Source organism: Crinia signifera, chromosome 3, assembly GCF_055691185.1.
Source record: "Crinia signifera chromosome 3, ASM5569118v1, whole genome shotgun sequence".
Taxonomy (NCBI): Eukaryota; Metazoa; Chordata; class Amphibia; order Anura; family Myobatrachidae; genus Crinia; species Crinia signifera.
In genome coordinates, this window is record NC_139219.1 from 107525304 (window position 1) to 107537449 (window position 12146).

Sequence of the window (12146 nt, forward strand, 5' to 3'; positions counted from 1 at the left end):
CCTGATATTCCTGCATGGTTTCACCCACTGATGTACACCTGAAACAGCGATATATTTTGTTAAAGAGTGCCTGGCTCTTTGCATTTTGGTGGTGCAGGTATAGAATTCAACATACAATAATTTAGTGGTAGAATCTTGTAGTTTAGTGGTAGAATTCTCGCCTGCTATGAGGGAGGCATCGATCTGAAAAGGGAATAAACACCACGCAATGTTGTGCTCAAAGCAAATGACTCTTAGATTTGGAGTCTTATTCGCTATTGACTCAGATAGCTAGGCTTTTTTACAGTGTTATGGCATCATGGCAAGGCAAGGATTGCCCTTCAATTTATAAAACCAAAGCAAGGTTTCCACATTTAGTAGATCCTGAGATTCCTGCTTGGTTTCACACACTGATGTACACCTCTTTTAAGTTTCAAATAAAACACGTTTGGTTGTGTAGTGACAGAGATCTCGCCTGTAGAATTCTGGGAAAAAACACCGCCCAACGTGGGGCTCGAACCCACGACCCTGAGATTAAGAGTCTCATGCTCTACCGACTGAGCTAGCCAGGCTTGGTTACTGTGATCTGACAAAAAGGCCACTCAAGCCAAGGAGTGCCCTACAAGCTATTAAAGTAGATCTAGGCTACCACATTCAGTACACTGAGATGCATGCTTGGTTTCACAAATTGAGGAAAATGGGTAAGTAACCGTGAAGTAAAATGTGAAGCATTGGTTGTTCAGTGGTAGAATTCTCGCCTGCCATGCGGGAGGCCCGGGTTCGATTCCCGGCCAATGCAGTACTCAAGTTTTACTGAAATTATGGTATATTTTGTTAAAGAGTGTCTGGCTCTTTGCATTTTGGTGGTGCGGGTAAAGAATTCCACATACAATAAATTAATGTTAGAATCTTCTGGTTAAGTGGTAGAATTCCCACCTGCCAAGAGAGAGGTCTGGATCTGAAAAGGGAATAAACACCAAACAAATGTTGTACTAAAAGCATATGACTCTTAGCTTGGGAGTTTTATTTCTATTGACTAAGCTGGCCAGGCTTTGTTACAGTGTTGTAGCATCAAGGCAAGGCAACGCTTGCTCTTCAATCTACACTATTAAACCAAAGCAAAGTTTCCACATTCAGTAGATCCTGATATTCCTGCATGGTTTCACCCACTGATGTACACCTGAAACAGCAATATATTTTGTTAAAGAGTGCCTGGCTCTTTGCATTTTGGTGGTGCCGGTATAGAATTCAACATACAATGATTTAGTGGTAGAATCTTGTAGTTTAGTGGTAGAATTCTCGCCTGCTATGAGGGAGGCATGGATCTGAAAAGGGAATAAACACCACCCAATGTTGTGCTCAAAGCAAATGACTCTTAGATTTGGAGTCTTATTCGCTATTGACTCAGATAACTAGGCTTTTTTACAGTGTTATGGCATCATGGCAAGGCAAGGATTGCCCTTCAATCTATAAAACCAAAGCTAGGTTTCCACATTTAGTAGATCCTGAGATTCCTGCTTGGTTTCACACACCTCTTTTAAGTTTCAAATAAAACACGTTTGGTTGTGTAGTGACAGAGATCTCGCCTGTAGAATTCTGGGAAAAAACACCGCCCAACGTGGGGCTCGAACCCACGACCCTGAGATTAAGAGTCTCATGCTCTACCGACTGAGCTAGCCAGGCTTGGTTACTGTTGTGTGACAAAAAGGCCACTCAAGCCAAGGAGTGCCCTACAAACTATTAAAGTAGATCTAGGCTACCACATTCAGTACACTGAGATGCATGCTTGGTTTCACAAATTGAGGAAAATGGATAAGTAACCGTGAAGTAAAATGTGAAGCATTGGTTGTTCAGTGGTGGAATTCTCGCCTGCCACGCGTGAGGCCCGGGTTCGATTCCCGGCCAATGCAGTACTCAAGTTTTACTGAAATTATGGTATATTTTGTTAAAGAGTGTCTGGCTCTTTGCATTTTGGTGGTGCAGGTAAAGAATTCCACATACAATAAATTAATGTTAGAATCTTGTGGTTAAGTGGTAGAATTCCCACCTGCCAAGAGAGAGGTCTGGATCTGAAAAGGGAATAAACACCAAACAAATGTTGTACTAAAAGCATATGACTCTTAGCTTGGGAGTTTTATTTCTATTGACTAAGCTGGCCAGGCTTTGTTACAGTGTTGTAGCATCAAGGCAAGGCAACGCTTGCTCTTCAATCTACACTATTAAACCAAAGCAAAGTTTCCACATTCAGTAGATCCTGATATTCCTGCATGGTTTCACCCACTGATGTACACCTGAAACAGCGATATATTTTGTTAAAGAGTGCCTGGCTCTTTGCATTTTGGTGGTGCAGGTATAGAATTCAACATACAATAATTTAGTGGTAGAATCTTGTAGTTTAGTGGTAGAATTCTCGCCTGCTATGAGGGAGGCATCGATCTGAAAAGGGAATAAACACCACGCAATGTTGTGCTCAAAGCAAATGACTCTTAGATTTGGAGTCTTATTCGCTATTGACTCAGATAACTAGGCTTTTTTACAGTGTTATGGCATCATGGCAAGGCAAGGATTGCCCTTCAATCTATAAAACCAAAGCTAGGTTTCCACATTTAGTAGATCCTGAGATTCCTGCTTGGTTTCACACACTGATGTACACCTCTTTTAAGTTTCAAATAAAACACGTTTGGTTGTGTAGTGACAGAGATCTCGCCTGTAGAATTCTGGGAAAAAACACCGCCCAACGTGGGGCTCGAACCCACGACCCTGAGATTAAGAGTCTCATGCTCTACCGACTGAGCTAGCCAGGCTTGGTTACTGTTGTGTGACAAAAAGGCCACTCAAGCCAAGGAGTGCCCTACAAGCTATTAAAGTAGATCTAGGCTACCACAATCAGTACACTGAGATGCATGCTTGGTTTCACATATTGAGGAAAATGGGTAAGTAACCGTGTAGTAAATTGGGAAGCATTGGTTGTTCAGTGGTAGAATTCTCGCCTGCCACGCGGGAGGCCCGGGTTCGATTCCCGGCCAATGCAGTACTCAAGTTTTACTGAAATTATGGTATATTTTGTTAAAGAGTGTCTGGCTCTTTGCTTTTTGGTGGTGCAGGTATAGAATTCCACATACAATAAATTAATGTTAGAATCTTGTGGTTTAGTGGTAGAATTCCCACCTGCCAAGAGAGAGGTCTGGATCTGAAAAGGGAATAAACACCAAACAAATGTTGTACTAAAAGCATATGACTCTTAGCTTGGGAGTTTTATTTCTATTGACTAAGCTGGCCAGGCTTTGTTACAGTGTTGTAGCATCAAGGCAAGGCAACGCTTGCTCTTCAATCTACACTACTAAACCAAAGCAAAGTTTCCACATTCAGTAGATCCTGATATTCCTGCATGGTTTCACCCACTGATGTACACCTGAAACAGCGATATATTTTGTTAAAGAGTGCCTGGCTCTTTGCATCTTGGTGGTGCAGGTATAGAATTCAACATACAATGATTTAGTGGTAGAATCTTGTGGTTTAGTGGTAGAATTCTCGCCTGCCATGAGGGAGGCATGGATCTGAAAAGGGAATAAACACCACCCAATGTTGTGCTCAAAGCAAATGACTCTTAGATTTGGAGTCTTATTCGCTATTGACTCAGATAGCTAGGCTTTTTTACAGTGTTATGGCATCATGGCAAGGCAAGGATTGCCCTTCAATTTATAAAACCAAAGCAAGGTTTCCACATTTAGTAGATCCTGAGATTCCTGCTTGGTTTCACACACTGATGTACACCTCTTTTAAGTTTCAAATAAAACACGTTTGGTTGTGTAGTGACAGAGATCTCGCATGTAGAATTCTGGGAAAAAACACCGCCCAACGTGGGGCTCGAACCCACGACCCTGAGATTAAGAGTCTCATGCTCTACCGACTGAGCTAGCCAGGCTTGGTTACTGTGATGTGACAAAAAGGCCACTCAAGCCAAGGAGTGCCCTACAAGCTATTAAAGTAGATCTAGGCTACCACATTCAGTACACTGAGATGCATGCTTGGTTTCACACATTGAGGAAAATGGGTAAGTAACCTTGAAGTAAAATGTGAAGCATTGGTTGTTCAGTGGTAGAATTCTCGCCTACCACGCGGGAGGCCCGGGTTCGATTCCCGGCCAATGCAGTACTCAAGTTTTACTGAAATTATGGTATATTTTGTTAAAGAGTGGCTGGCTCTTTGCATTTTGGTGGTGCAGGTATAGAATTCCACATACAATAAATTAATGGTAGAATCTTGTGGTTTAGTGGTAGAATTCCCACCTGCCAAGAGAGAGGTCTGGATCTGAAAAGGGAATAAACACCAAACAAATGTTGTACTAAAAGCATATGACTCTTAGCTTGGTAGTTTTATTTCTATTGACTAAGCTGGCCAGGCTTTGTTACAGTGTTGTAGCATCAAGGCAAGGCAACGCTTGCTCTTCAATCTACACTATTAAACCAAAGCAAAGTTTCCACATTCAGTAGATCCTGATATTCCTGCATGGTTTCACCCACTGATGTACACCTGAAACAGCGATATATTTTGTTAAAGAGTGCCTGGCTCTTTGCATTTTGGTGGTGCAGGTATAGAATTTAACATACAATGATTTAGTGGTAGAATCTTGTGGTTTAGTGGTAGAATTCTCGCCTGCCATGAGGGAGGCATGGATCTGAAAAGGGAATAAACACCACCCAATGTTGTGCTCAAAGCAAATGACTCTTAGATTTGGAGTCTTATTCGCTATTGACTCAGATAGCTAGGCTTTTTTACAGTGTTATGGCATCATGGCAAGGCAAGGATTGCCCTTCAATTTATAAAACCAAAGCAAGGTTTCCACATTTAGTAGATCCTGAGATTCCTGCTTGGTTTCACACACTGATGTACACCTCTTTTAAGTTTCAAATAAAACAAGTTTGGTTGTGTAGTGACAGAGATCTCGCCTGTAGAATTCTGGGAAAAAACACCGCCCAACGTGGGGCTCGAACCCACGACCCTGAGATTAAGAGTCTCATGCTCTACCGACTGAGCTAGCCAGGCTTGGTTACTGTTGTGTGACAAAAAGGCCACTCAAGCCAAGGAGTGCCCTACAAGCTATTAAAGTAGATCTAGGCTACCACATTCAGTACACTGAGATGCATGCTTGGTTTCACAAATTGAGGAAAATGGGTAAGTAACCGTGAAGTAAAATGTGAAGCATTGGTTGTTCAGTGGTAGAATTCTCGCCTGCCACGTGGGAGGCCCGGGTTCGATTCCTGGCCAATGCAGTACTCAAGTTTTACTGAAATTATGGTATATTTTGTTAAAGAGTGTCTGGCTCTTTGCATTTTGGTGGTGCAGGTATAGAATTCCACATACAATAAATTAATGGTAGAATCTTGTGGTTTAGTGGTAGAATTCCCACCTGCCAAGAGAGAGGTCTGGATCTGAAAAGGGAATAAACACCACCCAATGTTGTGCTCAAAGCAAATGACTCTTAGATTTGGAGTCTTATTCGCTATTGACTCAGATAGCTAGGCTTTTTTACAGTGTTATGGCATCATGGCAAGGCAAGGATTGCCCTTCAATTTATAAAACCAAAGCAAGGTTTCCACATTTAGTAGATCCTGAGATTCCTGCTTGGTTTCACACACTGATGTACACCTCTTTTAAGTTTCAAATAAAACACGTTTGGTTGTGTAGTGACAGAGATCTCGCCTGTAGAATTCTGGGAAAAAACACCGCCCAACGTGGGGCTCGAACCCACGACCCTGAGATTAAGAGTCTCATGCTCTACCGACTGAGCTAGCCAGGCTTGGTTACTGTGATGTGACAAAAAGGCCACTCAAGCCAAGGAGTGCCCTACAAGCTATTAAAGTAGATCTAGGCTACCACATTCAGTACACTGAGATGCATGCTTGGTTTCACAAATTGAGGAAAATGGGTAAGTAACCGTGAAGTAAAATGTGAAACATTGGTTGTTCAGTGGTAGAATTCTCGCCTGCCACGCGGGAGGCCCGGGTTCGATTCCCGGCCAATGCAGTACTCAAGTTTTACTGAAATTATGGTATATTTTGTTAAAGAGTGTCTGGCTCTTTGCTTTTTGGTGGTGCAGGTATAGAATTCCACATACAATAAATTAATGGTAGAATCTTGTGGTTTAGTGGTAGAATTCCCACCTGCCAAGAGAGAGGTCTGGATCTGAAAAGGGAATAAACACCAAACAAATGTTGTACTAAAAGCATATGACTCTTAGCTTGGGAGTTTTATTTCTATTGACTAAGCTGGCCAGGCTTTGTTACAGTGTTGTAGCATCAAGGCAAGGCAACGCTTGCTCTTCAATCTACACTACTAAACCAAAGCAAAGTTTCCACATTCAGTAGATCCTGATATTCCTGCATGGTTTCACCCACTGATGTACACCTGAAACAGCGATATATTTTGTTAAATAGTGCATGGCTCTTTGCATTTTGGTGGTGCAGGCATAGAATTCAACATACAATGATTTAGTGGTAGAATCTTGTGGTTTAGTGGTAGAATTCTCGCCTGCCATGAGGGAGGCATGGATCTGAAAAGGGAATAAACACCACCCAATGTTGTGCTCAAAGCAAATGACTCTTAGATTTGGAGTCTTATTCGCTATTGACTCAGATAGCTAGGCTTTTTTACAGTGTTATGGCATCATGGCAAGGCAAGGATTGCCCTTCAATCTATAAAACCAAAGCAAAGTTTCCACATTTAGTAGATCCTGAGATTCCTGCTTGGTTTCACACACTGATGTACACCTCTTTTAAGTTTCAAATAAAACACGTTTGGTTGTGTAGTGACAGAGATCTCGCCTGTAGAATTCTGGGAAAAAACACCGCCCAATGTGAGGCTCGAACCCATGACCCTGAGATTAAGAGTCTCATGCTCTACCGACTGAGCTAGCCAGGCTTGGTTACTGTGATTTGACAAAAAGGCCACTCAAGCCAAGGAGTGCAATACAAGCTATTAAAGTAGATCTAGACTACCACATTCAGTACACTGAGATGCATGCTTGGTTTCACACATTGAGGAAAATGGGTAAGTAACCGTGAAGTAAAATGTGAAGCATTGGTTGTTCAGTGGTAGAATTCTCGCCTGCCACGCGGGAGGCCCGGGTTCGATTCCCGGCCAATGCAGTACTCAAGTTTTACTGAAATTATGGTATATTTTGTTAAAGAGTGGCTGGCTCTTTGCATTTTGGTGGTGCAGGTATAGAATTCCACATACAATAAATTAATGGTAGAATCTTGTGGTTTAGTGGTAGAATTCCCACCTGCCAAGAGAGAGGTCTGGATCTGAAAAGGGAATAAACACCAAACAAATGTTGTACTAAAAGCATATGACTCTTAGCTTGGGAGTTTTATTTCTATTGACTAAGCTGGCCAGGCTTTGTTACAGTGTTGTAGCATCAAGGCAAGGCAACGCTTGCTCTTCAATCTACACTATTAAACCAAAGCAAAGTTTCCACATTCAGTAGATCCTGATATTCCTGCATGGTTTCACCCACTGATGTACACCTGAAACAGCGATATATTTTGTTAAAGAGTGCCTGGCTCTTTGCATTTTGGTGGTGCAGGTATAGAATTTAACATACAATAAATTAATGGTAGAATCTTGTGGTTTAGTGGTAGAATTCCCACCTGCCAAGAGAGAGGTCTGGATCTGAAAAGGGAATAAACACCAAACAAATGTTGTACTAAAAGCATATGACTCTTAGCTTGGGAGTTTTATTTCTATTGACTAAGCTGGCCAGGCTTTGTTACAGTGTTGTAGCATCAAGGCAAGGCAACACTTGCCCTTCAATCTACACTATTAAACCAAAGCAAAGTTTCCACATTCAGTAGATCCTGATATTCCTGCATGGTTTCACCCACTGATGTACACCTGAAGCAGCGATATATTTTGTTAAAGAGTGCCTGGCTCTTTGCATTTTGGTGGTGCAGGTATAGAATTTAACATACAATGATTTAGTGGTAGAATCTTGTGGTTTAGTGGTAGAATTCTCGCCTGCCATGAGGGAGGCATGGATCTGAAAAGGGAATAAACACCACCCAATGTTGTGCTCAAAGCAAATGACTCTTAGATTTGGAGTCTTATTCGCTATTGACTCAGATAGCTAGGCTTTTTTACAGTGTTATGGCATCATGGCAAGGCAAGGATTGCCCTTCAATTTATAAAACCAAAGCAAGGTTTCCACATTTAGTAGATCCTGAGATTCCTGCTTGGTTTCACACACTGATGTACACCTCTTTTAAGTTTCAAATAAAACACGTTTGGTTGTGTAGTGACAGAGATCTCGCCTGTAGAATTCTGGGAAAAAACACCGCCCAACGTGGGGCTCGAACCCACGACCCTGAGATTAAGAGTCTCATGCTCTACCGACTGAGCTAGCCAGGCTTGGTTACTGTTATGTGACAAAAAGGCCACTCAAGCCAAGGAGTGCCCTACAAGCTATTAAAGTAGATCTAGGCTACCACATTCAGTACACTGAGATGCATGCTTGGTTTCACACATTGAGGAAAATGGGTAAGTAACCGTGAAGTAAAATGTGAAGCATTGGTTGTTCAGTGGTAGAATTCTCGCTTGGCGCGCGGAGGCCCGGGTTCGATTCCCGGCCAATGCAGTACTCAAGTTTTACTGAAATTATAGTATATTTTGTTAAAGAGTGTCTGGCTCTTTGCATTTTGGTGGTGCAGGTATAGAATTCCACATACAATAAATTAATGGTAGAATCTTGTGGTTTAGTGGTAGAATTCCCACCTGCCAAGAGAGAGGTCTGGATCTGAAAAGGGAATAAACACCAAACAAATGTTGTACTAAAAGCATATGACTCTTAGCTTGGGAGTTTTATTTCTATTGACTAAGCTGGCCAGGCTTTGTTACAGTGTTGTAGCATCAAGGCAAGGCAACGCTTGCTCTTCAATCTACACTATTAAACCAAAGCAAAGTTTCCACATTCAGTAGATCCTGATATTCCTGCATGGTTTCACCCACTGATGTACACCTGAAACAGCGATATATTTTGTTAAAGAGTGCCTGGCTCTTTGCATTTTGGTGGTGCAGGTATAGAATTTAACATACAATGATTTAGTGGTAGAATCTTGTGGTTTAGTGGTAGAATTCTCGCCTGCCATGAGGGAGGCATGGATCTGAAAAGGGAATAAACACCACCCAATGTTGTGCTCAAAGCAAATGACTCTTAGATTTGGAGTCTTATTCGCTATTGACTCAGATAGCTAGGCTTTTTTACAGTGTTATGGCATCATGGCAAGGCAAGGATTGCCCTTCAATTTATAAAACCAAAGCAAGGTTTCCACATTTAGTAGATCCTGAGAGTCCTGCTTGGTTTCACACACTGATGTACACCTCTTTTAAGTTTCAAATAAAACACGTTTGGTTGTGTAGTGACAGAGATCTCGCCTGTAGAATTCTGGGAAAAAACACCGCCCAACGTGGGGCTCGAACCCACGACCCTGAGATTAAGAGTCTCATGCTCTACCGACTGAGCTAGCCAGGCTTGGTTACTGTGATGTGACAAAAAGGCCACTCAAGCCAAGGAGTGCCCTACAAGCTATTAAAGTAGATCTAGACTACCACATTCAGTACACTGAGATGCATGCTTGGTTTCACACATTGAGGAAAATGGGTAAGTAACCGTGAAGTAAAATGTGAAGCATTGGTTGTTCAGTGGTAGAATTCTCGCCTGCCACGCGGGATGCCCGGGTTCGATTCCCGGCCAATGCAGTACTCAAGTTTTACTGAAATTATGGTATATTTTGTTAAAGAGTGTCTGGCTCTTTGCATTTTGGTGGTGCAGGTATAGAATTCCACATACAATAAATTAATGGTAGAATCTTGTGGTTTAGTGGTAGAATTCCCACCTGCCAAGAGAGAGGTCTGGATCTGAAAAGGAAATAAACACCAAACAAATGTTGTACTAAAAGCATATGACTCTTAGCTTGGGAGTTTTATTTCTATTGACTAAGCTGGCCAGGCTTTGTTACAGTGTTGTAGCATCAAGGCAAGGCAACGCTTGCTCTTCAATCTACACTATTAAACCAAAGCAAAGTTTCCACATTCAGTAGATCCTGATATTCCTGCATGGTTTCACCCACTGATGTACACCTGAAACAGCGATATATTTTGTTAAAGAGTGCCTGGCTCTTTGCATTTTGGTGGTGCAGGTATAGAATTTAACATACAATGATTTAGTGGTAGAATCTTGTGGTTTAGTGGTAGAATTCTCGCCTGCCATGAGGGAGGCATGGATCTGAAAAGGGAATAAACACCACCCAATGTTGTGCTCAAAGCAAATGACTCTTAGATTTGGAGTCTTATTCGCTATTGACTCAGATAACTAGGCTTTTTTACAGTGTTATGGCATCATGGCAAGGCAAGGATTGCCCTTCAATCTATAAAACTAAAGCTAGGTTTCCACATTTAGTAGATCCTGAGATTCCTGCTTGGTTTCACACACTGATGTACACCTCTTTTAAGTTTCAAATAAAACACGTTTGGTTGTGTAGTGACAGAGATCTCGCCTGTAGAATTCTGGGAAAAAACACCGGCCAACGTGGGGCTCGAACCCACGACCCTGAGATTAAGAGTCTCATGCTCTACCGACTGAGCTAGCCAGGCTTGGTTACTGTAGTGTGACAAAAAGGCCACTCAAGCCAAGGAGTGCCCTACAAGCTATTAAAGTAGATCTAGGCTACCACATTCAGTACACTGAGATGCATGCTTTGTTTCACAAATTGAGGAAAATGGGTAAGTAACCGTGAAGTAAAATGTGAAGCATTGGTTGTTCAGTGGTAGAATTCTCGCCTGCCACGCGGGAGGCCCAGGTTTGATTCCCGGCCAATGCAGTACTCAAGTTTTAGTGAAATTATGGTATATTTTGTTAAAGAGTGTCTGGCTCTTTGCTTTTTGGTGGTGCAGGTATAGAATTCCACATACAATAAATTAATGTTAGAATCTTGTGGTTTAGTGGTAGAATTCCCACCTGCCAAGAGAGAGGTCTGGATCTGAAAAGGGAATAAACACCAAACAAATGTTGTACTAAAAGCATATGACTCTTAGCTTGGGAGTTTTATTTCTATTGACTAAGCTGGCCAGGCTTTGTTACAGTGTTGTAGCATCAAGGCAAGGCAACGCTTGCTCTTCAATCTACACTATTAAACCAAAGCAAAGTTTCCACATTCAGTAGATCCTGATATTCCTGCATGGTTTCACCCACTGATGTACACCTGAAACAGTGATATATTTTGTTAAAGAGTGCCTGGCTCTTTGCATTTTGGTGGTGCAGGTATAGAATTTAACATACAATAATTTAGTGGTAGAATCTTGTGGTTTAGTGGTAGAATTCTCGCCTGCCATGAGGGAGGCATGGATCTGAAAAGGGAATAAACACCACCCAATGTTGTGCTCAAAGCAAATGACTCTTAGATTTGGAGTCTTATTCGCTATTGACTCAGATAGCTAGGCTTTTTTACAGTGTTATGGCATCATGCCAAGGCAAGGATTGCCCTTCAATTTATAAAACCAAAGCAAGGTTTCCACATTTAGTAGATCCTGAGATTCCTGCTTGGTTTCACACACTGATGTACACCTCTTTTAAGTTTCAAATAAAACACGTTTGGTTGTGTAGTGACAGAGATCTCGCCTGTAAAATTCTGGGAAAAAACACCGCCCAACGTGGGGCTCGAACCCACGACCCTGAGATTAAGAGTCTCATGCTCTACCGACTGAGCTAGCCAGGCTTGGTTACTGTGATGTGACAAAAAGGCCACTCAAGCCAAGGAGTGCCCTACAAGCTATTAAAGTAGATCTAGGCTACCACATTCAGTACACTGAGATGCATGCTTGGTTTCACAAATTGAGGAAAATGGGTAAGTAACCGTGAAGTAAAATGTGAAGCATTGGTTGTTCAGTGGTAGAATTCTCGCCTGCCACGCGGGAGGCCCGGGTTCGATTCCCGGCCAATGCAGTACTCAAGTTTTACTGAAATTATGGTATATTTTGTTAAAGAGTGTCTGGCTCTTTGCATTTTGGTGGTGCAGGTAAAGAATTCCACATACAATAAATTAATGTTAGAATCTTGTTGTTAAGTGGTAGAATTCCCACCTGCCAAGAGAGAGGTCTGGATCTGAAAAGGG

General features: G+C 42.0%; 14 non-coding genes across 14 annotated transcripts; 5 read left to right on the top strand and 9 right to left on the bottom strand.

Moving 5' to 3' along the window:
* Positions 1-478: 478 nt before the first annotated feature.
* Positions 479-551, bottom strand: TRNAK-CUU (transfer RNA lysine (anticodon CUU)). Its single transcript has one exon. It is a non-coding gene; the product is annotated as a tRNA-Lys (tRNA).
* A 1038-nt stretch (positions 552-1589) lies between these two features.
* Positions 1590-1662, bottom strand: TRNAK-CUU (transfer RNA lysine (anticodon CUU)). The gene has a single exon. It is a non-coding gene; the product is annotated as a tRNA-Lys (tRNA).
* A 1048-nt stretch (positions 1663-2710) lies between these two features.
* TRNAK-CUU (transfer RNA lysine (anticodon CUU)) lies at positions 2711-2783 on the bottom strand. The gene has a single exon. It is a non-coding gene; the product is annotated as a tRNA-Lys (tRNA).
* Positions 2784-2939: 156 nt separating this feature from the next.
* Positions 2940-3010, top strand: TRNAG-GCC (transfer RNA glycine (anticodon GCC)). The gene has a single exon. It is a non-coding gene; the product is annotated as a tRNA-Gly (tRNA).
* Positions 3011-3831: 821 nt separating this feature from the next.
* TRNAK-CUU (transfer RNA lysine (anticodon CUU)) lies at positions 3832-3904 on the bottom strand. Its single transcript has one exon. It is a non-coding gene; the product is annotated as a tRNA-Lys (tRNA).
* A 156-nt stretch (positions 3905-4060) lies between these two features.
* Positions 4061-4131, top strand: TRNAG-ACC (transfer RNA glycine (anticodon ACC)). Its single transcript has one exon. It is a non-coding gene; the product is annotated as a tRNA-Gly (tRNA).
* An 821-nt stretch (positions 4132-4952) lies between these two features.
* TRNAK-CUU (transfer RNA lysine (anticodon CUU)) lies at positions 4953-5025 on the bottom strand. Its single transcript has one exon. It is a non-coding gene; the product is annotated as a tRNA-Lys (tRNA).
* A 681-nt stretch (positions 5026-5706) lies between these two features.
* Positions 5707-5779, bottom strand: TRNAK-CUU (transfer RNA lysine (anticodon CUU)). Its single transcript has one exon. It is a non-coding gene; the product is annotated as a tRNA-Lys (tRNA).
* A 1277-nt stretch (positions 5780-7056) lies between these two features.
* Positions 7057-7127, top strand: TRNAG-GCC (transfer RNA glycine (anticodon GCC)). Its single transcript has one exon. It is a non-coding gene; the product is annotated as a tRNA-Gly (tRNA).
* Positions 7128-8315: 1188 nt separating this feature from the next.
* On the bottom strand, positions 8316-8388 carry TRNAK-CUU (transfer RNA lysine (anticodon CUU)). Its single transcript has one exon. It is a non-coding gene; the product is annotated as a tRNA-Lys (tRNA).
* Positions 8389-8544: 156 nt separating this feature from the next.
* TRNAA-GGC (transfer RNA alanine (anticodon GGC)) lies at positions 8545-8614 on the top strand. The gene has a single exon. It is a non-coding gene; the product is annotated as a tRNA-Ala (tRNA).
* Positions 8615-9435: 821 nt separating this feature from the next.
* TRNAK-CUU (transfer RNA lysine (anticodon CUU)) lies at positions 9436-9508 on the bottom strand. Its single transcript has one exon. It is a non-coding gene; the product is annotated as a tRNA-Lys (tRNA).
* A 2169-nt stretch (positions 9509-11677) lies between these two features.
* Positions 11678-11750, bottom strand: TRNAK-CUU (transfer RNA lysine (anticodon CUU)). The gene has a single exon. It is a non-coding gene; the product is annotated as a tRNA-Lys (tRNA).
* Positions 11751-11906: 156 nt separating this feature from the next.
* On the top strand, positions 11907-11977 carry TRNAG-GCC (transfer RNA glycine (anticodon GCC)). Its single transcript has one exon. It is a non-coding gene; the product is annotated as a tRNA-Gly (tRNA).
* The last annotated feature ends 169 nt before the right edge of the window (positions 11978-12146 follow it).